General features: G+C 45.4%; 1 long non-coding RNA gene across 2 annotated transcripts in view; it reads left to right on the top strand.

Moving 5' to 3' along the window:
* Window positions 1–436: 436 nt before the first annotated feature.
* Window positions 437–27,326, top strand: part of LOC111844084 (uncharacterized) — a 50,836-nt gene continuing 23,946 nt past the window's right edge. For both annotated transcript variants that reach the window (XR_011993164.1, XR_011993165.1), the window contains exons 1-2: window positions 437–782; window positions 19,211–19,313. This is a non-coding gene — a long non-coding RNA (uncharacterized lncRNA). The remainder of the gene's footprint in view (window positions 783–19,210; window positions 19,314–27,326) is intronic.

Here is a 27,326-nt window from a genome sequence, read left to right on the forward strand (position 1 = left end):
TTGCGTTCGCACGTATGACCCAGCACCGTTTTATCTTCTGAGCAATCTCTCTTCATAATCCGCCCGACCTAGCATTTGGTACTCAAGATGGCCATCAAGAAACTATTATTAGGACATGTTCAGTCCTTTAAACCGCAGAAGAGAAACCGTGCGGTAGTTTTTTTCCCCCTTTTTTTAGTTTACCTTCACCGCGTAAGTAGAAGCGCGTCGTGGAGATAATAGGCTGCCTATTGAAACATAGGCCTATTTCAGAATATGAAAGTTACAACCACGAAATCTTTCTCATTGTACTGTGTATGCCGTGTGCATGGAGGCAAACAGTTCTGGTATTTGCTAAACTGAAATGCAGCTTGGCCAATAAATCAGATGGACAAATGGGCGGTCAAGTTAACTGACAGTCAACAGTATGCGTGTGTAATGAAATAGACATTAAATGCGTTCTGTTTGCTCCTACTGTGAGGCACTTGCTGGGGATAAAAATGGAAAATGAGGTACTGGGGAATAAAAGTGCACGTTTACATTTGGCTGTTTTCAAGTTCAAGATATCAGTGGCAGAGAGGGTATAATATTTAGAAGACGGGCCACTTTATTTTTTATATTGATGTTGGCAAATATCCTTAAGGGCTTTTAGTACAGTTATGAATACCGAAAGCATCTTTAAATATCAGAGGGATGTCATGGAAAAACAGAGCGGCCACGTTTTAAGCTGACGCTCCTGGGTTTGTTTTACCATCAGTCCTATCAGTGAGTGTCGCTTTTGGTTTGGACTTGCAATCAAACAGGTAAGTCTCTTATTTATCCCCGGCGCTTGGATGTTTCCATCTCCCATATAGACAAACTTGATATACTGTATATTTCTTTTCCACCCGCGCACGGAGCAGAGCAAGAGATAAAATATAACATAAATCGGCAACAATTTAATCGCTCCCCGTGTTTTGCCATAAGCTATACAATCGTCTCTGTTTAGAAGAAAGATAATTATGTCATTTTAAAATGAAAATTGACATGAACGCATAGTGTGCATTAACGGCATGGTATCGTCTTTGTCTATTCTCTAAAAAAGTCTCAATTTCAGCAAATTCTCAAATGTCAAATTTTAAAGTGCACACTCACGCATTCTGAACGTCTCCGACTAACTAAATTAAGTAAAACTATTTCTCAGATTTCCCTTACTAAGATATTGGGTTCACACACACACGCACACACACACACACACACAGGGTAACTATACAACACAACCGAAACGAAGCAGTACACTAACTTCCGCAGATTCTGCCTTCTTATGGCTTATCCCTGCTGTACTTCGTACGTTCATAGAAGTCGAAAGTCACACCGTCAATCATGTGTAAATTGCCTAAATTTAAAGGTCACAGTTTTGCCTAAGGCACGGACGTGTCTTGTGGATACTGTGTGTTTCTCAATACCCAGAAGCCAAAGACCGTAATTGTGGTCTTGAGAAGACCGGTCTTGTTAACTTGCCTTCCAAGAACGAACTTGGGGCGCAATGAATCATGGCATTGGTCTTGCTTGACGAGGATGCAGGATGTATCCTTGATATTTGGGACGGGGCAAGAAAAACATAGTGATTTTTACCGTCCCCTCTACTTCTGTTCTTAGTATTGGAACTGGTCTTCGGCACTGGAAGATGACATAAAACGGGTACGCGAGAACACGAGTACAGTCAAGTAGGCATTTTGGGAAACACCCACATCTTTAAAATCAAGTGACCGTTTGGAAAGGTGTTTTGGTGTTTCTATATATAGATATGGAATTATTCATATTGCGGGAGATTTCTCCAACGTGCTGTGCTGTAACTATACGCACGCAAAACAGTCAGCAATAAGAGTGCTGGGGACGACTGACGCACTGTGCCCCCCCCCCCCCCCCCCGCCTCTCAGTGTCCTCCAGGCTTGTGGTATGAAGGGATTTCAGAGCCCCCATACCACTGGAAACGATTATTGGCTTAGGGTGACAGGCTGAAGCATATGATGGCACAACTGTGCCACCCACCCCTCGGCGGGAGACCGTCTTGTACTTGTAGAAAGGAAGCAGGGGGCAGGGGGGCAATCAGGGGTTATGGTGCAGCAATATCATGGATTAAAATAGATTCAGCCTCTGTCCTGTGTTTCCATAAGAGATGCACCGATTGTGTCGGCCAATGCTGCTTTGCACAACTGCGTACTAAACAGTTAGAAAAATGTTTGCTTTGTGGCATTATTTTAATGTTAGGGAAAACGCCATTAGAAATGCATTTAGCAAACATTGCTCTGCTAAAATTTCGCGAGGAGGATCTACCAAAACATTTCAACGCAAAAATTTGATTGCTCACCTTAAGGCGAGACAGTGAAGAGAATGAAGAGTTTCAGAAAAACAGATTCGGTTTGATAAAGGCTGCAGTACTGTTGAATAACGCTAGACCGCCAGTGACGCAAGCCTTTGATAGCAAAAGAAAATTCTGTGCTGACAGGGAGAAATTAAAAGATAATACTCTGAAAATTACAGAGTTTATCACACTTGATGATCAGCCCTTCTCGGTCATAAATGTTATAAATATATACGATCTATACAGTTATAAAATATAGTGCTATATATTTAAACTTATTTAAGCATAATCTCCCAAACAATCGGTATCGGTGTTAGTTTTCGAAACCATCGGCTATCGGTATGGGCCAGAAATTTCCTGATCGGTGCATCACTATATTCCATAGGATTTAGCTGCTGCGGTGGCTGGGAAAATATTCTGCTAGTTGCTTTTGTGATGCCCCAAAATGAACATGGCTTTTTGTGGGTGTGGCTTAAACACGTGGCCAGGAAAAAATGTTGCCAAAACGATAATTCACGGCCACAGCCAGAGCGACTTACATAAGTACACAGGACACGGTACCTGAAGGAACTTATAAGACATACAGCCATTGAAATGGGAAAAATGAGAGAGGCAGAAGTAAACAATTAAATAATTAAGAAGTAATGTATTTTAAAATCTTTGGGACAGAGAAAAGAATCAGGAGGCTAGGTTATAAAAAGGCTGTGTTAGTTTTTTTTGAAAATGTACTTTTTTAAGAAACACACAACCCCTTGTTAAACCATCCATCTTTGCTAAACTGCTTTTACTTTCATGTCATAATCTGCTATTTTTTAAAACCAGATTTTTCTATAAACAGCCTCAGAATTAAACATAAAAGTAAGGAAGTTGTGCATTTTATAAAAATACATGCTGAGAATGTTCCAAGAGACAGATATAATTATCTTATTTCTGCTCTGAATATATCGCTCTGGGCCTACAAAATGAAATTATGCTTTAAACCTACCCCTTACAAATGTCTTCTCTGCAACATCTAAAACGAGTCACTGATGCCCGTGACTGGGCACAGTAATTAGTTGATGCAATAAAACAATATAAATGCGAGAAAGTTAACACATCAGAAGGGAACGTCACACCAAATAGTCTGGAAATTGGATTAACCAATGAGCACACTGGTGTGATGGCCACTGGCATGATGATTGGCAGGCAGGATGGTGACCACTCCCCCTTTCTTCTTTGCCGTTGCCAACAGAACGGTACTTGACTGCATACAGGTCACCAAAGAGGTCTGGCCGTCCAGATCACTGCGTCTTTAGTGTGGTACGTGTGAAAACTGTGAACACCATCCTGTGCATATATGTCAGGCAGAAATGCAGTGATTATGGGTCTGTTCCACAAGAACATATTCCAAACCAAGCAGTGTGGTCGTGACCAACCCTACATGATGATGTCCACTAAGGGAGTCTTGCCCCCCTCCCATTTTGGAGATCCAAGAGAACCAGCTGTCTTGACCCCCTTGTCCTCTAGTTTTCACTGTCACTTATTTCTGCAGATTCTTGGCAAATGAATCGCAGTGTGTGGGCTTCCATTCCAGTGCGTGTCACTATCTGCTCCCCCCTCATTGTTAAATATAACATTCCGGACGTGCCCCGTTCTCATTGCCAGCAATTACCGAATGAAAATCCTCATTCCTGTAGAATGGCCAGACGAATACGGGACTTTTGTCCATTTCAGGGAGCAGAACAATTTTATGCCATTTACAATATAATTCAATATTCTGCAGTTTAACCTTCATAAACGTGCTTTGTTAGGCTTTACCTCAAGTGATTTCAATTATGATACATTAGCCAACAGGCCGTGTTTATGATGAGGACAGTGATCCGTTTGCAAAGCATCCGTATTCATAGTTGGATGTAGCTGTAGACAAGACCTAGAATTTAACTAATATAATTTGCAATGCCTGTGGCATTTATAATGACAATGTGTAATTTTGATGTAGAGACTATTACTGTCATTATAATGAGGAATCCAACAGATGACATTATCTATGTCTGTGCAGAATCTGCTTATGGCTGTCATATTAGTTTGAGGTTGTATGACCTTTAATTGTATATTCAAGCCTATTATTATTATTATCGATCCAATTATTATTATTATTATTACTATTAACAATAGTAATTAAAAATAGCTATGGTATTTGTGCAATGAAAATAAAGATAGCACAATTTAAGTGCTATTTCAAAGACGGTTGCTTCCTGACATACTATGGCTTTTCTTTGGCGGAGGGGGGCTGGCCTACTGAGCTGCACAGGATGTATGAGCCAATCCCCAGCAGCGAAGGGCACTAGGCTGGCCTACCGAGCTGCACGGGATGTATGAGCCAATCCCCAGCAGCGAAGGGCACTAGGCTGGCCTACCAAGCTGCACGGGATGCATAAAGCAACACTAAAGAAGGATATTTTAAAACAATAAAACAAACCATAATTTAAAATGATACTATGCCGGTGCCTAACCTGGTCCCATATGTTTATTTCCTCTAAGGGATTTATTTACATGCTTATTTGCGATGCTAAGTTACCGCGTTGCTGGAGCCTACGGGACTCCGGCCCTCCTACACCCAATCATGGCACGCTATAGTCTATTTACAAGACAGAGGTTTGTAGCAAACTCCAAAGGGATTAGGATATTCACATATTTGCTGCGCTGTAATGCAGTCACTTGTGTATACAAGGCTTTATACTTTTATTGGACAGATGTCTGAATATGAGTTAAGTCTGGAAGTGCTAGCAGTATTTTTCTGGAAGTGTTTTGCAGTATATTTCACTAAAGTGAGTTTATGATGTTACCTCAGTCATGGACTGGAGTGTAAAAATCTTTTGTTCCTAAAATTCAGCCACCCTCCCAGCCAAGACAAGCACATTTCAGAACACTCTGTCATGTATGCCCTCCTGTTGAAGGGTACAGTTAGCCTCCATGGCTACTATTGTCCTACAGTAGATTGGAATGTTGTTGGCATTAAGATGTAATGGTTTTAAACAATGACTCTCCTGAAAACCTTTGCGGCAAAAAAAATTGACCATTTGTACTCGCTGATCACACTAGAATCTACCTCACGGTCTGCTTTGTTCTCAAATTAAAAAGCGATGCCATTTTTTACCACAGAACATCTTTGGTTGGCCAACCTCAACCTGAGTTGTGTCCTTCGTCTTACTGAAGAACAGACATATACATGTCCAGAGTGTTGGGTGGACAGATGGGTAAGATGCGTCCAGGCGGCCTTCCTCTGGGTGATTGGGCTGCAGGACCTTCCTGTGTGTGGTTTGTTTAAAACACTGTGGGGCCTTGCTGTGTGTGTTTTGTTTTGTGCCTTCCTGTGTGAGGTTTGTTTATTGCCTTCCTGTGTGTGTTTTGTTTAGTGCCTTCCTGTGTGTGGTTTGTTTATTGCCTTCCTGTGTGTGTTTTGTTTAGTGCCTTCCTGTGTGTGTTTTGTTTAGTGCCTTCCTGTGTGTGGTTTGTTTAGTGCCTTCCTGTGTGTGGTTTGTTTAGTGCATTCCTGTGTGTGTTTTGTTTAGTGCCTTCCTGTGTGTGGTTTGTTTAGTGCCTTCCTGTGTGTGTTTTGTTTAGTGCCTTCCTGTGTGTGGTTTGTTTAGTGCCTTCCTGTGTGTGGTTTGTTTAGTGCCTTCCTGTGTGTGGTTTGTTTAGTGCCCTCCTATTTGTGGTTTGTTTAACGCACTGCGGGGCCTTCCTGTGTGTGTTTTGTTTAGTGTAGGGGTAGGCAGCCCTAATCCTGGAATGGTAGTATCCAGCAGGTTTTCTGTCCAATCTGGGTTTCAGTGAACCATGCTTCATCTCAGGCAGAAAGTAACTCATCAGATAGGAGGGAAAACCTGCTGGATACCGGCACTTTGTGCTTTGTGCTGTGTGCTTTGTTTAATGGCTTCCTGTGTGTGGTTCGTTTAATGCACCACCGGCCTTCCTGTGTAGTTTTGTGTAGTGCCTTCCTGTATGAGGTTTGTTTAGCATCTTTCTGTTTGTGGTTCATTTTGTGCCTTCCTATGTGCGGTTAGTTTAATGCACCACGGGTCTTCTTTAGTGCCTTCCTGCCTGAGGTTTGTTTAGTGTCTTCCCATATGTTTGTTTAACGCACCGTGGGGCCTTCCTGTGTGCGTTTTGTGTAGTGCCTTCCTGTGTCTGGTTTGTTTAGTGCCTTCTTGTGTGTGGTTTGTTTATTGCCTTCCTGTGCGTGGTTTGTTTATTGCCTTCCTGTGTGTGGTTTGTTTAGTGCCTTCTTGTGTGTGGTTTGTTTATTGCCTTCTTGTGTGTGGTTTGTTTAGTGCCTTTCTGTGTGAGGTTTGTTTATTGCCTTCCTGTGTGTGGTTTGTTCAGTGCCTTCCTGTGTGTGGTTTGTTTAGTGCCGTCCTGTGTGTGGTTTGTTCGGTGCCTTCCTGTGTGTGGTTTGTTCGGTGCCTTCCTGTGTGTGGTTTGTTCGGTGCCTTCCTGTGTGTGGTTTGTTCGGTGCCTTCCTGTGTGTGGTTTGTTCGGTGCCTTCCTGTGTGTGGTTTGTTCGGTGCCTTCCTGTGTGTGGTTTGTTCGGTGCCTTCCTGTGTGTGGTTTGTTCGGTGCCTTCCTGTGTGTGGTTTGTTCGGTGCCTTCCTGTGTGTGGTTTGTTTGGTGCCTTCCTGTGTGTGGTTTGTTTAGTGCCGTCCTGTGTGTGTTTTGCTTAGCCTATACAGGGCCTTCCTGTAAAATACGCTCATTGATCGCAGAGCAGTACTCCTTCAACAAGGCAGCGCTGAAACACCGCTGGAGTAAATCTGCCTGGACAGTAAGCCAATCCCATCTTCAGGGCTCTTGGATTTAAGATGGCCGCCTTCAATCAAAAAGTTTTTATCCTTCTCCTTTGCTTGCCGTTGTTTTCAGAGATGCTGCCATGTCACATCTCCATCACAGTAAGCTGGCCTTCCTGATTCATTACGCAGAATTGCTTATTTACATATTTAAGATGTCTGTACTGCTCAAACACTTGGAAGATGGATGTCGGGTGACAGTTTAGATAAGTGTTTGCCTATCTATTTTCTAGTCTTTAATTTCACCATAAGAGGTTGAAATCAGGTATAATATAGTACATTGTTGTTAAATTAATTACTGCAGAACATCATTACTTGCTTCCATTTTCACCCATTTGCACAGCTGGTGATTTAAGTGAAAGATCTCGTACCTACAGAAGGCCTCTTCTGAAGCCACTCTATATGTGGCCTACAACCACTGCATGCATGAAACACGTCATCAGGGCTGCATTATGTGCCCTGCCAGGATGTGACATGCCACATGTCCAGGTGTTCACGGATGGGTGGAAACTGCCATACCCGGATTCATGCACAGGGGCCAAACCCCAAGCCGGTCATATTCGACTACGGGCATCTGTTTTACACAGAGGCCACAGGACAACAGAGTTACGCTCTCCAGATGACATGCAACGGGGTGGTGAGTGTTTACCCGCTCGGATTCTTTCCTAAGCGGAGCGTGGAAGGCCTGGCATGAGGGGCCTCCCTCCCATGTTAGGCGTGGGGCCACGCCACACGTTTCTCCTCGGGCCACCCTGACGAGTGAGCTCTTCTACGCCACACGTTTCTCCTCGTGCCACCCTGAGGAGTGAGCTCTTCTACGCCACACGTTTCTCCTCGGGCCACCCTGACGAGTGAGCTCTTCCACGCCACACGTTTCTCCTCGGGCCGCCCTGAGGAGTGAGCTCTTCTACGCCACACGTTTCTCCTCGGGCCACCCTGAGGAGTGAGCTCTTCTACGCCACACGTTTCTCCTCGGGCCACCCTGACGAGTGAGCTCTTGCACACCAAACGTTTCTCCTCGGGCCGCCCTGAGGAGTGAGCTCTTCCACGCCACACGTTTCTCCTCGGGCCGCCCTGAGGAGTGAGCTCTTCCACGCCACACGTTTCTCCTCGGGCCACCCTGAGGAGTGAGCTCTTCTACGCCACACGTTTCTCCTCGGGCCACTCTGACGAGTGAGCTCTTCCACGCCACACGTTTCTCCTCGGGCCGCCCCGAGGAGTGAGCTCTTCAACATCACACGTGAATGCAGGCCTCACTCTGTTTATGTCAGGTTACCTTTCAGCCAGTAGCTGCTTCTTTTTCATCCTGAACTGACACGTCTTTATGTTACAGCAAGAGAAAACGCAGCCTTCCAGTATGTAACCAACCCCCCCCAGTCGAGATTGTGGCAGTCGGCAGAGACGTGCGAATGAGAATCCCCCGCAAGCCCCCACCTGTGGCTTTGTTATTCTCTCAAGAACCTTCCCACCATAATCCCAGCCAAACAGTCATTTTACCCCCCCACGCCTGATAGATTTGCAGTGTGCTTTGATGACAGGTGGTAATCTTCAGCTTTGAACTGAAGTGGCGAGGACATTAATCTCCTTCCGCTCAAGTCCCGTGCAGCAAGGATCTCCCTGCATGTGTGTGTGTCTGTGGGTTTGGGGGGGGGGGGGGGGGGGGTGTACATTGCATACAAGGGGACTGAATTAAATAAGGCAACCTTAAAACGTGTGTAAAATGCCAGTGAAGATGCCCCCAGCTCCGCGAATTGCATGGCTGTCTCCGCAAGGACCACACTTTAACGTCATTTAACATTTTAACATTAAAAGGGCAAATCTGTGGATCTGACAACACTCTAAAGAATAGATTTACACGCTTTGTTACGCATTGATACATACACACTGTTATCACATTATACGTGACATTTAGGTGTATGTACACTAAAGCGTAGCCTGTTTGTTTTGTGTTGCCTGTCGTCTATGGGAGCTGCTTCACGTGACGATTTCACCACTTCTCTAAATCAGACTAAGCTTGTTTGGGAATGGCACGGTCTGGGCACATCACAGCCATTTCCAAACAATCTCTGACGCACCTTTGGCGCGCCACTGCAGGGCCGCCTGTAAAAGGGTGACCGTAAGCCCCTAATCCTTTTTAAATCTACCATCCAGTGCCTCTGAGATCCCAGGTAGAGCGTTTACATGTACCCCAGAGCTTTCTGCTCCTCCTGCATCTCTCCTGGAAGATGGATCTAAAAAGCTCATCGGTAAATAAGCCACTTCGGGACTGGCCCTCATTCCCATTAAAGGTGCATTTTAATGCTGCTATTTTGCTGCAGTGTCTAGGTTATCGAAGTGCTTGTTTGTTTTGGAATTATGTTTAATCGGGAGCTTTTTCAAAATTCATTGGAAGGACAGAAAGTAAGTATAAATCCCACTGACAATGTCCAAAGTAACACAAAAGAGCACCTTTATAACAAAAGAATAATTTGGCAACCTTTAAGGAGCCATAAGAGGGGAAAAGAGAAAATGTTTCTGGAAAGAGGCTCTTTTCAGAAAGCGAATACTTTTGAACTTTAATGGAACAAATTAGCTGAGGTATTGCTGTATGCAGGGAAGAGGTTCTCATAATTGGTCCTCTGTGATGCAAGGTCTTTCTGGGGGGGGCAGAAGGGGAATCCGATACCCCACGGGGGGCGAGCCGGACTCCCGACTACAATGGCGCTCCTCAGTGCAGCTTTTGAGACCCGTGGGTCCGTTCCCAAGACGGGGCGAACAGCAACGTGAGGTGGGCAGAGGTTCTCAGACACACTCCTCTGTTTCCTGGGCAATTCAGCGGTATCCTGTGTCCATTGGGTTCTCTGCCTCAGATTACGGAGGGAAAAGACCAATTGAACACAGACTCCCCCTCCCCACCCCAGGAGTGATCACAGCAGACTGCCCCCAAATACCCAGCAATGGCAGTAATGTGTATGACTGGAATATCGAATGAAGAATGATCTGATCATGGGTTCCATTTAAATTGCTTCCATAACAATAATGCTCAGGACATTCTAGAATGTTGGTGCGAAGTTCTAATGTGCCAAATAGTTGCCACCATAAATCCCAGGAATGGTCGTTTAGTCTGAATTTCTTCAGTTAAAAAAATGCAAGCTCTGTAAAAGTGAAGCGTTAAAAATGGCAAGCTGTGTGAGGTGCTTCAGATGAAGCCATCTTCTAGGTGACTACAATAATACTAAAGTCTGTACCTATACTGGAATTATACCCAGATACTTCAGCGGGCAGATTGCTTATCAAAAGTAATGGCTGGGTGTTTCAGGAAGAATGTGACCCTTTTTATCTTGTTCTGTTGAGTCATGGAAAAAAGGCTGTTTTTGGAAAATCAATGAATGAGCAAAACGCATCACAGTTCGCTAAAGGAACATGTCATCTATTAAATGAATTGAGGCACTCCTCGAACTTTATCAGAGCGAGCACCGGTCAAGTATTGGGTTTTAGGGGCGTCGTGACAGATGCTAGGGCTCCGTGGCAGCGAGGTAGAGGATCGATAGAGATCATCATTCTGATGCGCCGTTATCGCTGTGACTCCCCCAAGGCCTTGTCGAACTCCACCGGGTTCTTTTCTTTCCCCGTCAGCTGTTTTTGAAATACAAACAGCACTCATGCGCGACCGCCTCAGCGCTGTGGCCTGCCTTGGCACACTAGGGACAGCAGGTGGCGCAGTCATTAAGGAACTAGTGCCTACCAAGGCGCAGTGGGCCACTTTTGAGAAATGTAGTGAATCCAAATCGTTTAGATAGAAATCTTTGTCGATGTTAATTGCTTTGATGAAAAGATGCAAGCAAGCATTTCAGATATCTTCTGATGAAGGCTTCAGCAAATAACCATCCTGATTTGGGGAAACTGGTCTTGGACTTTGGATTATGGCAAATACATGTCAAGACTGAACCATTTGTCATACTGGTTCTTTCAGCTTATGGCAGTGAAAACCCCCCACTGCCCCCCCCAGCTCCGCATTCTCCTTAGTCTGCTCTTCCTGCAGCCTCCTGTGACAGCCACATGCCAGTGCTTCTCCAGGGCAAGGAATACCCGCTTCAAGTCGTTTGTGTGCCACCTACAGGTCACAGACCTGTCACGATGTCTGAAAGTAAGCCACTTGGAAGATCTGTGGCCCTCAGAGTCTCTGTTTCCCGTTCACTGGGATTTTACCCCTGTGAGATGCTGGGATTTTACAATAATGACGGTTAGGCTTTCAGCCCTGTGGAGACTTAACAGCTTACAGAATCGTCCACGTTAACAGAGGACGCCGCCCGTGGCCAGTAACGAGTAAGGAAATCCGAACAAATACGGCACGGTGATTTATTTGGCTTTGCTTACTGATTTATACAGCCGTATTACTGTAATGCACATAGGAATTTCCAGTAATGCCTTTTTTACACAACCAAAAAAAAAGCTTTCTGAACACCATTTAAGTTAATTAAGCTGTGATTTTTCACATGTGTCAATGTACTTTCTCTCTGATTGAGTAAAGTCTGTGTGTGTGTGTGTGCGCACGTTTGGTGGTGTGCGTGTGTGTTTGGGTGTGTGTGTGTGTTTGTGTGTGTATATGTGTGTTTGGAGGTGTGTTCTGAGCCAAAATTTGATGGATTAATGGGACCAAGGGGCACAGATCAGTGCCACAGCTTAAGGGCAGAATCGGGGGTGTCACAGTGACAATGGTGGACATGTTGATGCAGCTGCGTCGTCATAGAAGAGTTTTGAATGGAAGGCGATTTTAGTTCATACAGAAATTGGAATTTTAACAGTTAACCAGTTAACAGCATTCCAGTAGTTTTTGTGTGCTTAGTGTAATGGCAATAAAGTCCCATTAACTCAAGCAGAAGAACTGCGTGATCTTGATTTTCCATTACACAAACGGCTTTAATTTGTGCAAGAAATCTTTGTGATTAATCAGAAATTAAGCAAACCCGGCCAACGTGGAGAAGGAGCATAGCAGCTGACAGAAACGTGGGCTCCCCTGCTTTGCCGTCGCGGGCTGCAAGCGCAGAACGGCATAGCCGCTTACATTTGGCAAAATTGCATCTCTCCGCTCCTGTGAACTGCTTCAGGCCTGGCGGGTGGCCCCTCTCATGCAGCCGCTGTCATGCAGTCGTTCTCATGCAGCCATGCTTGTGCAGCTGCTGTCATGTAGCTGCTGCTGTGCAATCGCCCTCTATGCAGCTGCCATCATGAGGCCACTGTTACGCAGCCACTGTCATGCAGTCGCTCTCAAGCTTGTCCTGTCCTGCAGTCACTCTCATGTAGTCGCTGTCATGCAGCTTCTCTCCTGCAACTGCACTTGTGCAGCTTCTCCTGCAGCCATTTTCATGTAGCTTCTGTTCTGCAGTCGCTCTCATGCAGCTTTTCTGCTGCAGCCGCTGTCATGCAGTCACTCTGTTTTGGATGCTGTCTTGTGCCGCCTCTTGCATTCCCCTCACATGTGGCTATTGAACGTGCCTCACTGCCCATCTCGCACTATATTCCCATTTCCCAAAATCCACAGCTGTGGGAAATACAGACTTTGCTTATTCCTCCCAATCAGCTGAGCACAAACGCAAACTGACAGTGGGCTTCTGCAGAGCCCCCTGGCTAAACATTAACCCGTCAGGCTGATCTGCTGCCATGCTGCCTGAGAGCGGCAAACTGTATTTATTCAGACATGAGTAATCGTGCACACGTGTAAGATAACACATTAACACAGTGAAAACAGAAATTAAGTATTCAGGGAGTTTAACGGGATAAACTGTGCTGGTCAGCATTTTTATGTTTGATGTTATGGCTAAAAGACTTTCAAAATCCTTCCTTCTACAGTGGACCTTTGAAGTCCAATAATGTGAATATGTAAGCTACATAATCGTTTTTTAACATCGAGAAGCAACACAAGGTAATCCAACAACCCTATTAGGTATGTGAGGCCGTATCAGGGCTGGTAGCCGAAAGCACCATCCCGGCTCTGTCCTTCAGCATATCTGCTGCATTTCAGGGATTAAGTAAATCGTTATTCATTTTCATCAATACCCCAAGCTCATTTGGATGGATTATTTTTTTTTTCCCCTTCCTTCCTCTTCTATGATTCAAAAACGCTCTTTGCGGATGAAAGCGAGGCAGGAGATCAGCAGAACACGGCTGCATTTTCATTCGAGACGCGGAGCATATTAACCTGGGGCTTACTCTGCTTTATGAAATGGTCCGCGGGTGTCTCAATTAGCTTTTGTCTGGCGGGGCAGCCAGTATCCTGGGAAAACACTGATCCCTCACAACTTACAGGGTCAACAAGCTACACTTGGCCTTTCCGCCAAAGACACCCAAAGACCCATCTTATTACTGCATATTTCAAACCCAACGAGAGCATGCCATCTTTCACACTCTGCACTAGTAATTCACTCCTCCTCCTATTCTTTTCAATCAGTAAAATATTATCACCTCCCCTGGTTTTTTGCTGGTATGGTTTCTGTGTTTCAAGTTTCATTCACGTCTCACATCAATGTAATGGATTGTAAGATGTCCCTGTGCGCTTTCGCTCTTCCTCTTACATACTGTAACTCCCTCATGGTTATTTGTGTCTTTGGGGCTCAGCCCCGTGGGTGTCCCGCTGGACCCTAACTTTTATTTCTTGGGATTTTCCGTCAATGCCCTTTATATAATGTCAGCCAGGAGATACCAAGGTGGCGTGCGTGGGGGGGAGGGGCACAGCCTGGCAGACAGGCTCTGGGCAGCATACAGCTGTCTCTGTGCATGGGCAGCATCCATTACAACAGGGTGCCGCATTTATGCTGCGTCTGCGTTTTCCATTTTAGAGGACTAACAAAGAATCAAAATTGTAATTAAAAAATAACCTTATTTATTAAGTACAATGATTGAAAAGCCTTTATTTCCATTGCCTGTCCAGTAGTACACGGCACGGTTCTTTGGCACATGTGAACCCTTCAGGTACGCTATGAACCGGCCAGTTGCACTCTGGAGACCAGCTCTGCTTCCCTTGATGATACCATGTCAGAATCCTGTCAGTTATTAATCTTGCCATATGATCTAATGTTGACTGTTAACAGGGGAGCACAACTGCCTTGGCCCCCCAGGACAAAACCACCAACCGATGCCTGATCTAACAGCGAGCACTTGCAGAGGGACGATCGTCGGGTGACGGGTGCACGGCTGGGGGAGGGGGCCTGGGGGGGGGGAGGTCGGCTCACCACGTCTGCTCACTCGCTTATCTCTTCTCGCTGTTTGAGCAATTTAACCACGGATTTAACCTCCACGCTGGGCCAAAATTGGCCAGAAATGTACTGGTTTGCGGGGGGTAAAAGAGCATGAAGACAGAATGTGCTTAAACCACTGAGGCGTTCGCAGAAGAAAGTGGTAACGGATTCATTTACCAACATTCATAGCTATGCACCAAACCTTCAGTCCTCCCTGTTCCATTCAAGGCTACCTATGAAATACAGTCACTCCTGTTTTACAGATGTAAACCTGAGGATATTTCAAGGAATATCATTGCAGTAGTAATTTTAATGTAGTGCCGGAAACTCTAAGCTGTTTTGTTTCTTAAAACTGTGTCGGGACACAAATTTCACTAGATGCCGCAGGTGGTGAGTGAGTATGAGTGGGGAAGCTCACTGCAGCACAGCGAAAGCTGGATCCATGATAACTCGCCTTATCTCAAAGTGCCCTCCTCTGTTCCTTAGCGTCCTGCCTCTAGCAGTAATGCAGGTCTGTACCATCAGCTTCAAACATGAAGCACAGCATGAGGACAGCAGCACCGCACCTGATGCCAAACCTCACAATTAATCCAGAGCAATTAATGAAAAACGTGACCTCGAAGGGCCAGTTGCAGTTCTGCCCATTGCTACAGAATCCAGGGACATCTGACCAGGAAGTCAACTGCAAGTGTGTCACAAAGCAGCTGTTTAATGTGCAGTTAATGTGTACTGGGGGATTATGGTACGGCCCAGGATGATATAAGGAGATCATTGCTAAAAAAGACACCGTCAACAACCCAGCCGTACAGTCTGTCAACTGTTGCAACAACATGATGCAGCCAGTATTCCCATCCATTCACAGCTACAGATTCCGACAGGAGACAGATAGAAGGGGTCGCGACTTATTCACAAAAATAAAACGCTGTAAATGTCGCTGCTCTTTATTAGCCTGCTGCAGACTTCTGGATCCTTCTTTAGGGTTTTAATTTTCAGCGTAGATTTTCCAAGTTATCGAATACTAGAAGGGCCCTTCAGCTTTATTACAGCCCTTTATTACAATGCAAAGGTAAGAAGGGCCATGTAATGATCTCCTTGTCAGCTTAATAAAATGTCAACTGTCTCTCAAACAGATAAATATGCTCATCGTTATTGGCCGTCGCATTTGTCCCCCGCCCCCCCCCACTTTAAATTATGAAGCACATAGAGGCCGTTTTAAGTGCCTTGTTGTTTTGCTAAAGGTCAGAAAGTTCATTAGGTGTGGGGGGGGGGGGGTTGTCGTCTGTGGCCCCGCCCCCACACTTGACCCGGAGCTGCCATGTCAGCGGGGGGTGGGGGCTGGACACGTGTAGCCGGACACACCCTGGTTATTTACTGTTTTATTTCGATAAACCATCCTTATTGGCTGCTCTTTACCGTAACCTGCCCTTTGTTTCTTAACAACAGCAAAACAATTCTCTTGTGCAAAAAGCTGGCCATGGGTTGGATTGATAGCTCCTTCTCCTTTATCAAAGACATCTACAAATAGGGCAGCAAGGAATAATCTTATTAATGCTCAATCATAAATACTTACATTATTACTATGTACATACGTACATATATGCATATATAAATACATATTTCATTATATAATTATCATCATTAATATTATTATAATTAATTATTATATAATTATTATATTACCCAAAATCTAATCTAGTGTTTTACTTTTCTGTATATGCTTTTTTTGTAATGTCTTGTAAAAACACCACCAAGGCAAATTCCTTGGTTAATAAAATGATTCTGATTCTGATTCTGATGCATGTTTGTATTGTAACTTGTTTATGATGACCTTTGCATAAGATCTAAATGAAACCTTTGGTCGTTTTCCATTGTTACTTGCTATGAAATGCCAGTACTATTCACACTGGGTGAGAGGTGTCATCGGGCACTGACTCTGGCCTGGGGTTCGCGTTCCGTCGGCGCTGGCATGAACGGCTCTCGCCGAGTCACCGAGCCGAGCGGCCCGATGAGTGCAGATGGCTGATACGCCTGGCTGGAGAGAATGCATACAGAGCATAACCACAGCGGAAATCGTGAATCATTATTTTAAATACAAAAGCGTGTTGCTGGTAACTCGATGCCCTGGGGAAACCTTTCCGTGGGTGATCCTACGTCGGTGTTGTTTTGCGACGGCGGCCGATGACGAGACCTCGGAAACAAGCTCCATCCGGCCTCTTGTGTTACTCGCGGAAATATTTCAGATTCTTTAGGTTTCTTCTGACTTTTTTTTGTTATTCCCCAGTCCGTTGGGAAAATCGGATTCACTCCATCGGCCTGACAAAGCGTGGATACCTGCCTCTTCCCCATCCTAACTGGTCACCTGTTAACACCATCACTGACTGGACACCAGTTTTACTCATTCCTCTGAACACGTTGAGCCATTTCCAGTTTTTTCAAGAGGTTGCCGACTTTGTAATGCTTTGCAGGAGTGCTTTAAACAGATGGCGTAGACATCATGCTTTATCACGTGGACTTTTATATTAACACACACAAACCGCATCTTTTTGTTACTGCACTTTATCTTTTAACTTAATTCTGTTACTTTGGGACCTTTTTTGCTTTTTTGATTGATGCAGCCCACTGAAGATCAAGCCTGATTTCGTGATACTGCTGTTTCAGCATAGCCCCCGCCCACTCAAACTGCAGCCAGGGCATCTAACATCTCAGTAGTTGGTGTCCCACTGTTCAGTGAAATCTGGACAGTGCTGTAATTTTACAAAGGAGTTTCCATTGCTAATCAGGTTAATGTGACAGCAGGCCTCTCACAGGGCGTGTGTGTGACAGCAGGCTTCTCACAGGGCTTGTGTGTAACACACACTAATGTATCTTTTTTCCACTTTGATGTGTAACGCGCCTTCGCTTAATTATGATTAGCCGCGTTTCCACAAGCCGAATCCGCGTGGCTAGTCTTACACAGGGACGTCCAAAGAGGATGCAGTCATTACGTCCTCGGCTCGTTCATTTCAAATCTGCCTCTGACAAGTTGATACCTCCGAGTGGAAAAAAGACCACAGTATGCGTGTTGTTATGGATCGGCAGTCCTAAGTTAGTACTGGCACACTTTAATTGGCAAATCTTAGGCTTGTGATCAGTCGGGGTTGCCAGGTGTGTCCCATTTGGTCTCTTTCGGATCCGCAGGTTCCTAGCGGTCCCGGTGAGTGTCAGACCCTTTGTAAGCACAGACCAAAGGAAAAAAAATCCATAATTATCCTGACTGCAGGCATATCCGTTACATAACAATCGGCTATTGTCAATCAGCCAGATGTGAGATAGAGATCTATATTTTGATTGAATGTACACGAAACTGTTAATTTACAACATGGCTGACTTTGATGTTAACTCAGTTGAAATAATTTCAGATTCCCAGGGATGAAAAAGAGTGAATCTTTCCAGCGGGCACACACCGAAAGGGCTCGCATTACAGCATCATAAATAAATCATTGTAATCCCATATTTCTCTGACCGCTTTCATTTGATTCTTGTCTGCAAATCACAGGCCAGTGACAAACACGATTAGCGTCGAGCGGCCGCTCGTTTTTGACCTTGTCGCGTAAGCCTTTCACCTGCTCGACGGGCTACGCACGGCGCCCCAGCCAGTGAGACGACTTGACAAAACCACACGTCTCCTCTGTTCGAAAATCGACCCTGAAGCACAATTATAACTCAGCTCTCTATGAGAACGTTTAAGATGACTGAACTGGCTCCCACACTTAGGAAGGCTAATCTGATGTAATCGTTGAACCAAAAATATAATTCTGTGTTTCAGTTCTAGCTTCTTGAAAAACAAAGAGTTTGCCCAAATAACACATCAAATAATAATAATAACCATCCACCTACACTTCTGCCAATGGTGTGAGAAGCACAGGGTCATATAATAATACAATTAATACAACTGAAAAAGAGGAAGAAGAGCAAGAATTAACTTAGAATACAACATACTCTGTAAGATACCTTTTCAAAGACTTTCTGTTTCACAGTCCGTTTGCCCAGGAGACCGGGCACAGTTCCTGTCCCTGCATAACACGGGCCAGTCTTATTTAAGGCTAACTGAACACTTCTTTTGCATTCATGAGCTCGCTGTCTGCTGCAAAAGGTCTTTAACTAGCGGGTGGCCACCTTTATTTAAGGCGATGTGGGGGGAGAAAAATGACTCGGTCGTTCAGAATATCATCGGTGGAGCGTGGCGACAGTTTGCACACTGTAAACGATGACAAATCGTGGTATCGATAATCTAATTAGCCAAGGAACAGCCGCAAAATAGTTTGACCTATATTTGTGGTTGACCTGCTGTCTTTGTACAAACTATACGTTTGTGTGTGTGTGTGTGTGTATATATATATATATATATATATTTTTTTTTTTTAATGGTAAGATTTCAAAGCAATTTATAGCCTGCTGTGAGACCTCCATACATGTGCAATTTTACAAGTCTTTCCTTCGCCAAGCAGTAATTATGTTGAAGTTCTGAATTACACTACTTGCATTTCATTAACAAAAAATGTTTGACTATTGTATAATTAGGTATATAAGCTTACCACCTATATTTAACAAAGTGGCTGCTCTCACAGCTGCCATAAACCAGGCGGGATTTCAAAGCGCATTCAAATAAACTCGCACATTTGTGATCACCAGCAAATTAATAAAGTAAACACACGTCCTTTACTTTTATGCACTTTTTCTTAATGTATGTGAAACACATGTCGCTAAATTAAACTAGAAGGTCAGAAAATATATCTCTAAGAGTTTAAACAGCAGAATGTAAAAACTTTTCTGAATCCTTCTAAAAATAAAAATAATTGTGTTCCTAGCAGAGACTGGAGAGACAAGATGATGGGATGTGAAAATTCAGAAAACTGAAGTTGGTTCTGAAATGCAAGGCATTGGAGAAGGTTCTGAACAGCAGGACTAGAGGTCAGTTCTAAAATGATGGTTTTGGAGCATATCCTGAAACAGGAGGGACAAAGGTTAGCTTTGAAATGCTAGGCTTTGGAATAGGTCCTGAAAAGTTAGACCCTGAAGTCGGTTCTGAAATTCTAGGCCTTGGATTAGGTTCTGAAACTCAGGCTCAGAGTTTGCTTCTGAAATGATCAGATCCAAGTAATTCCGGAGTAAGCTAGCCCTATTCTAGGCTCTGCTAGAGACTCTGACATGGCAGGCCCAGAAGTAGATTCTGAAATGATCATTTTACATTGCCAGCCTCTGAAAATCTCCGTTCAGAAATGCTATGCTCTAGGGTGCAAGAACGAAAGCCCTGAAGTGGGTTCTGAGACTCTAGGTTCTGAAAGACAATGGCATTGAAGTATGTTCTGAAACAGAAAGACAGTAGGATCTGAAATCCTAGGCCTTCACTCGCTATTTTATGAGCCTATGTCTCATGTGACAGGCATTCGAACCCGAGGACTCGCAGTCAGCCCTTCAACAGCGTTCACATGTCTTTAGAAATAGGCTTCTCTCAAAAGCAGCTTTTCCTGTTTTCAGTATAACACGGCAGCATGTTACATACACTGTATATGTAAAATTAAACTGTCTATCATCACGGCTATCTGGCTATCTTAAGTGGCGGTACTCTGTTACCAGATGGTCTTGTGTTTCAGAGGCCTGCAATCCAATACAACTCTGAGAAATTGCTCTCAGTCATATTGCCTGTTCATGTGACAGGCTAACCGAGGGGGGGGGCAGAGGTGGACGGTCAGACTGATTCAGTGAGCTAAAGTGATATATATCCACATTGCTTAGGCCGGAAATTCTTACAAGATGCACTATAGCGGCATATGTCAAACTAAACGTGCCGTGCAGAACTGCATTATTTTTGCAGCCACAAATCAAAAATGTAGTTCTTATTTCAGGCTGCACTCATATTACTCAACAGGCCCGCTGATTTAATCATATTTTAAAGTCCACTTATGCCTGTCGTGCTGTTGAATGTGCCTTCTGTGCCATAATAGTGGTCTGGGGTGTGATATCTATGCACATGCAAGATGATGCTGAAAAAGAACACGCACACACGCACTCACAGAGTGTGTGTCGATGGAGGACAAGATAAATTCAATAGCACTCATCCAGGGCTAGTTTTTTAATCAGGTCCTTTGTAAGAGAGAAAGGAAGATGCATTTTTTTTTCTTTTGTCGCTGTAAGCTGATTCCCTTGTTCTGTGACGGAATTCTCTGGGTTGGAATCCGGGTGTCGTGTTGCCGTTCGCCTCGTCTTCGGTGAGGAAGGCGGATTTGGGTTTCCTTCCAGAGCGAGGAGCCGTTCTCTGTTAAAATGACCATCTTTCCGCAATGTTCTCCCAGCTCCCAAAAGTCCACGCCGACATGAGCAGCACCGTAACAGAGTTCCTAGCTGTGCTCAGGGATGTAGTTTTAATAACAATAATAATGATCGTTATTTTCATAACAGCGATTATACAACAATTTTTTAAACAATTTAGCACAAGACTTAGGCCAGCATATTTGGGGGAAAACGAGACACTTTCCTCTAGATCCCTTAATTATACCTATAACTAAATGCGTTCTATGTTGCCCCATTAATTAGATTGATCTTTGCAATATGCACGCCCCCCCCATTCCCAGAGATTACTGGATAAAGTGGCTGGTGAATTCTCCTGTGCGGTATCCGTGACCCCAGAAGAAAGATGTCTTCTCAGACACAAGTGGCTATTAAATGGATATAATTGACAGTGATCTCGTGTGACACTGCTTTCATCCTGGCATCATAATGGGCAACTTTGCATTTGCATGAGGGAACATAATCAATCTTCAAGGAGTGCAGGCATAGAGAGAGGAAGTTTGGGGCTTTAGCCGCAGATTAAGGCGCCAGCCTCCTGTGTCCCGCTGCTTTGTCTTTTGAAAGGCTCTGGACATTTTTTTAATAAAGGTTTTTTTGTTCCACTTTGAAAAAACCTGCCGGTCCACTCCAGCCACCCTCCACTGGTGTTTCCTTCCGGCAGGACTTCTGACTGCTCTTGGCGTCGCTGTTGCCCGGGTGCAGGTGGGCTCCAGGTCCGAGGCTTTGACCTCTGACCCCATCGTGGCTGGAAACTTTACCCCGTCTTCCGATTCCCTCCATGCCAAGACCCTCCGGACGGTCAGGACTATGAGGTGCAGTTGTCGAAGGTGTTCGGAGCCAGTGCTGAACACCCTCTAATGTCATGGAGTCCGGGCGAAAGGAGAGTGATACCCCCCCCCCCCCACACACACACACACACACACACACAGCTTCCATCTAGTACCAGTGGGAAAGTCTGCCGTGCATCAGGAAAACCTCAAGACGGTGTTTAACGTTACAGCACATTCTTCTTAATCATATAACTCCGACTTTTCCTTTGGCTGTCAGTCACAGTCACAGTCACAGTCACAGCACCTCAGTCCTTTCACGTCTACTGTTATGCTTCTGCTGAAGGCGTCTGCATTTTTAATGATCTTAGTCCCCCCCCCCCCCTTTTCCCGAGGAGCGATGTTGAGAAACACGGCCGCCCAGGAGTGGACCGTCCGTGTTTGCATATCGATCGGCGCTGGCCGGACATGGGCCGCACAGTTAATCCGTCTCAGGTTCTCGGCTGACGGATGATTTTAGGCAAGGTGACCCCGGCCATGTTGTTAGCGGTGCCGCTGACGCTAACTCGCTAATTTATGTGGGACTGTACCCGCCGTCCGGAGGCTCCCAGACGCAGTCAGAGACACAGGAAAGGGGAACCACACGTTGGTTTAGCTCAGCTGCCCCCGATGGCGCTCCCCCCCCCCCCACCATCCACATGACCCATGGTTTTGCTGAGATGTTGCCGATTGTGACTCTTCCTCTTCCTGAGTTTTTACGGAACCCCACTGATCATTTCTATGCTTTCTATGGATTTGACCTGAAATGTACATTTTCTCCATGTCTCCGTGTGTCACGTCGGTAGTAAATTCTTTTCACCATCACCTGTCTCTTCACCATCGCGGCCCGGTTAATGCTGCCTGCTGATACAGCAGGTGTGTGAGGTCCGGTAATCAGAGAGCCCGCCGATGGCCCCACGCAAAGGTGAGGCCCCGCTCGAAGCCAGGGATTCCCCTGGTGTCAGCAGCCCAGGTCCCCACCTTGACTAGGGGACGTAGCCTCAAGCCCCTGTGTGCAGAGCAGACTGGGGGAGCAGGCCGGGGGGAGGACAGAGTCATGTGACCATAGCAGGAGGATGACTAAACAGGGCGTTAACTGGTCCCGTGAAGTTTCACACAAACCATAATCCTGGTATTTTAAATTCCATAGCCGCTTTTCTACTTGGTCCTTAGAGTCATTTGTTTATGTCCAGCCTGAAAATAAAAAAAGGCTCTCGACACCTGACCTCTGACCCCTATCAAACGGACTCTCTGCTATGCGTCCCCCCCCCCCCAAATGCATAATTACAAAACACCATTAGAAAAAAAAAATCTATATTCTCTATTAAAACAGATCCTTCGATGCAATGTATGAGGATGAATGCAATTCTACAGGCATCTTTATACACCAACACCTTTACAGAATTGGTGGAATGAAATTAAAGGTCTTTATTATCCAGTGTTTGCCTACTTTAGAAATGACTGTCCTATGATGCATCCCAAAAAGAAAATACAGAAAATAAAATAAATACGGGTTAAATAAATAAAGGACATTTGTCATTTTTTCTTCTCTGTACCCAGTGTTTGTAGCCTATCGATGGCTAACAGGTAGAGTGATGTTTTGCACAGTCAGATAACATTTATCTTCGGGGTATGTGAGGCTGTCAGTGGCTTGACCCCTCGAACCTCTCACAGCGTCGCTCGATGATGCAGGTCGACGCCGAACGCGGCGTGTGCCGCTCTCCCCTGGAGCTCTCTCTCGATTGGCTGCTTGGAAAAGGCCGGTCAGAGATGACCGTCGCAAAGTTGGGGAGGCTTATTTGGCATAATCTGCCAGTACCGGCCGATAAAAAAGGCACGCCGAGCGCTTGGGGAGGCTAAGGACCAGACAGGACCCCCCCCCCCCCCCCACCACCACCACCACCTGCAAGCGGGGAAAACAGGCTCTGGGTTATAATTAAAGCAGGATGGTGTTATATCTACAGGGAGACCCAAAACAGAACTATTGGGGGGGTTGGGGGGTGTGAACTTTTTCATTGTCGGGTACAATATTTCATGATTCAACTTATCATGATGGAATTTATACAGGCAGTGTGGCCGTCGCCCCCCCGGGTCCCGCTGAGGGGGCGGCAGGCGGTTTGGTATGAGAACGACGTGGCGACGATGATCCAGCAGCTTGGATTCCGATCGATCGATGGTTCTGTCGGATCGCTAACTCGGATCGAACGGCCACCGTCAGCGTCGCTGCGTTCACGCCTCCTTCCAGCAGCATTAGCAAAAATAAAAGCTCCGGGGGTCATTTTCATCAATCTCTGACGCGGGTGCGGGAGGCGGAGCCGGCTTATCCCTGCATGTCACATGACTCCCTGCCGGCCGCCCTTATATGGGGCTGTAAAAGATGAAGACGCCCATACAGCGAACGGACGGCTGTGCCACCTGCCTTTCGCTAACACGTATTCCGATATCTGCTAGCCGTCGTGACCTATCACTCCCGGACCTCCTAATCTTACCGCTCACCCCTTTTATCACGTGTTTATGACAGCTCCTGTGAGTCGCAGAGTCACAATCCCCTCCACATCCAATTAACTCACTCGCCAGGACGTGCCCATTGTGATCGATATATATATTTATATCAGCCGCGAATCAGGAACCGGTCTGACATCGATGCCACCCCACCTGACCAGCCTTGTCAATTATACAAAATAAAATCAAGTATTCATAAGCAGCCCGTAATGGGATATTGACTGACAGATTTAATAATTCAGTTTTTCTCAGGGTTGACTGGCATTAGTTGTAGCTAATGGTCGCCTGTATAAAAAATTCATTGGGAACAATGGTCGAGTGGGAAGATGGGAATAATTATGCCTACTTCATTTACTCTGAGCCATCGCGGGTGGGGAGCGTGTGGAGGAGGCCGGCCGGCCGGTTTAGCACGCCCGGGCCCAAGCCGGCGTAATTTGACTTATGAATTTGATCCGTCTCTAATTTCGCCCATGAATGTTTCAGCGTGAGCGATTCTGCCACGTCCAGCAACTCCCCGCCGGCCCGGTATCCGGCACCGGGTATCGCGCGGAGGGCGTTCCTACGACAGGATTCTCTGCGGTGGTGCGGCTGCACGGTGAGCGGCCCCTCCGTCCTGTGTGTGTGTGAGCGGTGGGGGGTCAGGTGAGGTGCCGGCTTGGGGGGGGGGGGGCGCTCGGTGTGCCTTCACAGTGTCTGGTTCCTCTGAATGCGCGGCCCGTGGGGGCCGCTGGCAGATTTACACGTCGCCCGATTGGGTGTCGAAGCTGGTTCTGGTTCCCCCTCCTTTTCAGTGAAGCACATCGTCTGGAGCTGGGGGGGGGGGCTGGGCGTTATCATTATTTTGTATGTATGCATTTGTGCTGAATTTAAACAGCATAGTAAACACTCCCTGTTTATATATGGTCCATATGGAAGTTGTGTTTAAACATTTACTGAGTGTGTCCACTCTCTGGTAAATATTGTGTTACCGTGACGTGCTGCACCCGGGTTTTTTTTGGGGGGGGGGTGGGGGGGTGGTATTTGCTGTGATTCGTTGGCCCCCCTGTCGGCCTCCTTGCTCACGTGCGCGGGTGATTCCTCAGGGTGAACTTTTATTATGATGTGCGCCTGCATCCGATTAGAGAAGTCCAGGAGTCCGTTCTGGGCACTGCCCCAGAGGATTCTGGGAGGTTTGTCTGCAGGGAAACATGCTGGGTGTTGTGTATTGTCGGTCCATTATTACATAATAGATACATAGACAAATACCCTTTACATATGGTGGAAGGACATAATATTCATCAAATCATGAGGTAAATTTGCAACAAGGAGTAAATGAAACTGCTTATACTGACTCTATGAGTCGAGGGGCTCTGCTGGTCTCCGCACTACCTAATGAAGCCGTGGACGTATGATGCTACTTAGCTGTCCAGAGGCCCCCCACAGATGCAGGCTACCCAGGGGCCACATTGATCTCGGGTATAATGCTCTATGAAATGGATGGATGAGGACAGTCTTTGACAGGAAGGGCACCGCCAAGAGGACTTGAACTGTCCCCTGTGAAAACGTACCATGGAAAATAGATTGTTGAAGGAGATTTATGGTTTTTTTTCATGCCCTTTTTTGCCGTCGCCAAGCAGGGCTGGATTTGTGACCGGAGCCCCCAGAGTGCTTCCCTCGGTGGATGCGGAGAAGGTCTCGACGTGGCTTCTGCCAAAGTGAGCAGACACACGTTTACATTTCAGAAGCAAACATGCCACTTTTAACTGAGCTGCACGGTGATTAGTCGCAGGCTGATTTCTGATTTTGCGTATTTATTTAAAAAGAAAAAAAAAAACAATAATCCGTTCAAAAAATATTTTATATATTTCAATTAAACAGAAGCAGAGGAGCATCCTGCATGCAAGTCAGCATTGATTGACACCCCCCTCCCCACCACCCAAAGGGGCAGGTGACACTGCGTTAAACGCACTGCCATCAGTATACAGGCACATGGCTCATCCCAGTGCATGGGACAAAATTCTCCCAATAAAATAATAAAATGTGTTCTGCAATACTTTATAATCAAAAAGTTTAATCCTACATTTAATATTATATAAAAAAATGTATACAGTATGTAGAATCAGTAATGAGCACGAATACAACATAATACATATTTGAGGAGCAAACCACACACCTTGTTTATGTTATAGGGCAAACGTGTGTATTGTATTTCTCTGGTCTTGTATATTTACACCAATGCATCTCATTTCAAAGCCGTTTCGCTTCAGCTGACTCGTGTGAAATTTAACGCACTAATTGAAATATGTCGTGTTTATTATCTGCAAATGCTCGCACATTCAGCCCGAATCCCGCAGTCGGCTGTACTGAGGCACTGTGGCTCTCTAGAGATGATGAATTCAGTTTTGCAGGGGACACCGTTTGGAGAGATCCATCCAGAATGTTCTTAACCGCTCTGATGATTACGTAACCTCCAGTCAGTGAAGCTTTGCTCTTTCCTGCAGGACATCATTACAAAAATGTATGGCGCCGAGGCTCGGTGAGGTCAAAGGTCACACTCAGATCGCCTTCCGCATCAGTGGTGTACCAGGGTGTCAAATCCGCAGTGCACTGGATTAGAGCTTATTATGCTGTATGATTCTGAAAGTTACAATGGGACACCAGTCTGTAATCTGACAGGGAACTGCAAAGGAATATTTACCCAAAATACTCTCCAAAAAACATCCTTTTAGTCATCTTACCATAAACACTACAAGAGTGGTTCCTTGAAGTGTAATTTATATATAGCAGTATAGTAACAATAATAATAATATACTCTATTATTAATATACTATATTTAGATTTTTCTGACTTTTTTGTTTAAATAGAAAACAAGACAATGTTTTGAACAAACGCAACCAGTAGAGAAATGTTCTCGTAACGTGGCTTAAATGGTAAGGAAACAGGACTCTGGGAGTCGTGCGTCTCCCTCACAGCCAAAACGCTGCGACACGTAAAGTGCCTGAAGTCATATACCCCATTTGGAAAACCTTTACAATTTATCTACGGAACATTTATAAACAGCTCACAAACATTTATTATTTCATAGACCTTTGGTAAATATTTAAAAACATTTTATCTGTGGCCCTGCCAATGCACCTTGGTTAGTGACTTATGTAATAAATGTTCCTATCATTATTTGTATTAGTCATAAAGCACCGTACCTTATCATGCATTAAGCATGTACGGAGCACTCAGAATTGTAGATATTCATTACTGATCTAGACCGTATGTGTGTCACACAGCCAGATTTCCTGTCGTTAGCCATCTGGACTTCCACGTTTCTCTCCTGCCCCAGGAAACTGTTTGGGCT

Source organism: Paramormyrops kingsleyae, chromosome 9, assembly GCF_048594095.1.
Source record: "Paramormyrops kingsleyae isolate MSU_618 chromosome 9, PKINGS_0.4, whole genome shotgun sequence".
NCBI classification, from domain to species: domain Eukaryota; kingdom Metazoa; phylum Chordata; class Actinopteri; order Osteoglossiformes; family Mormyridae; genus Paramormyrops; species Paramormyrops kingsleyae.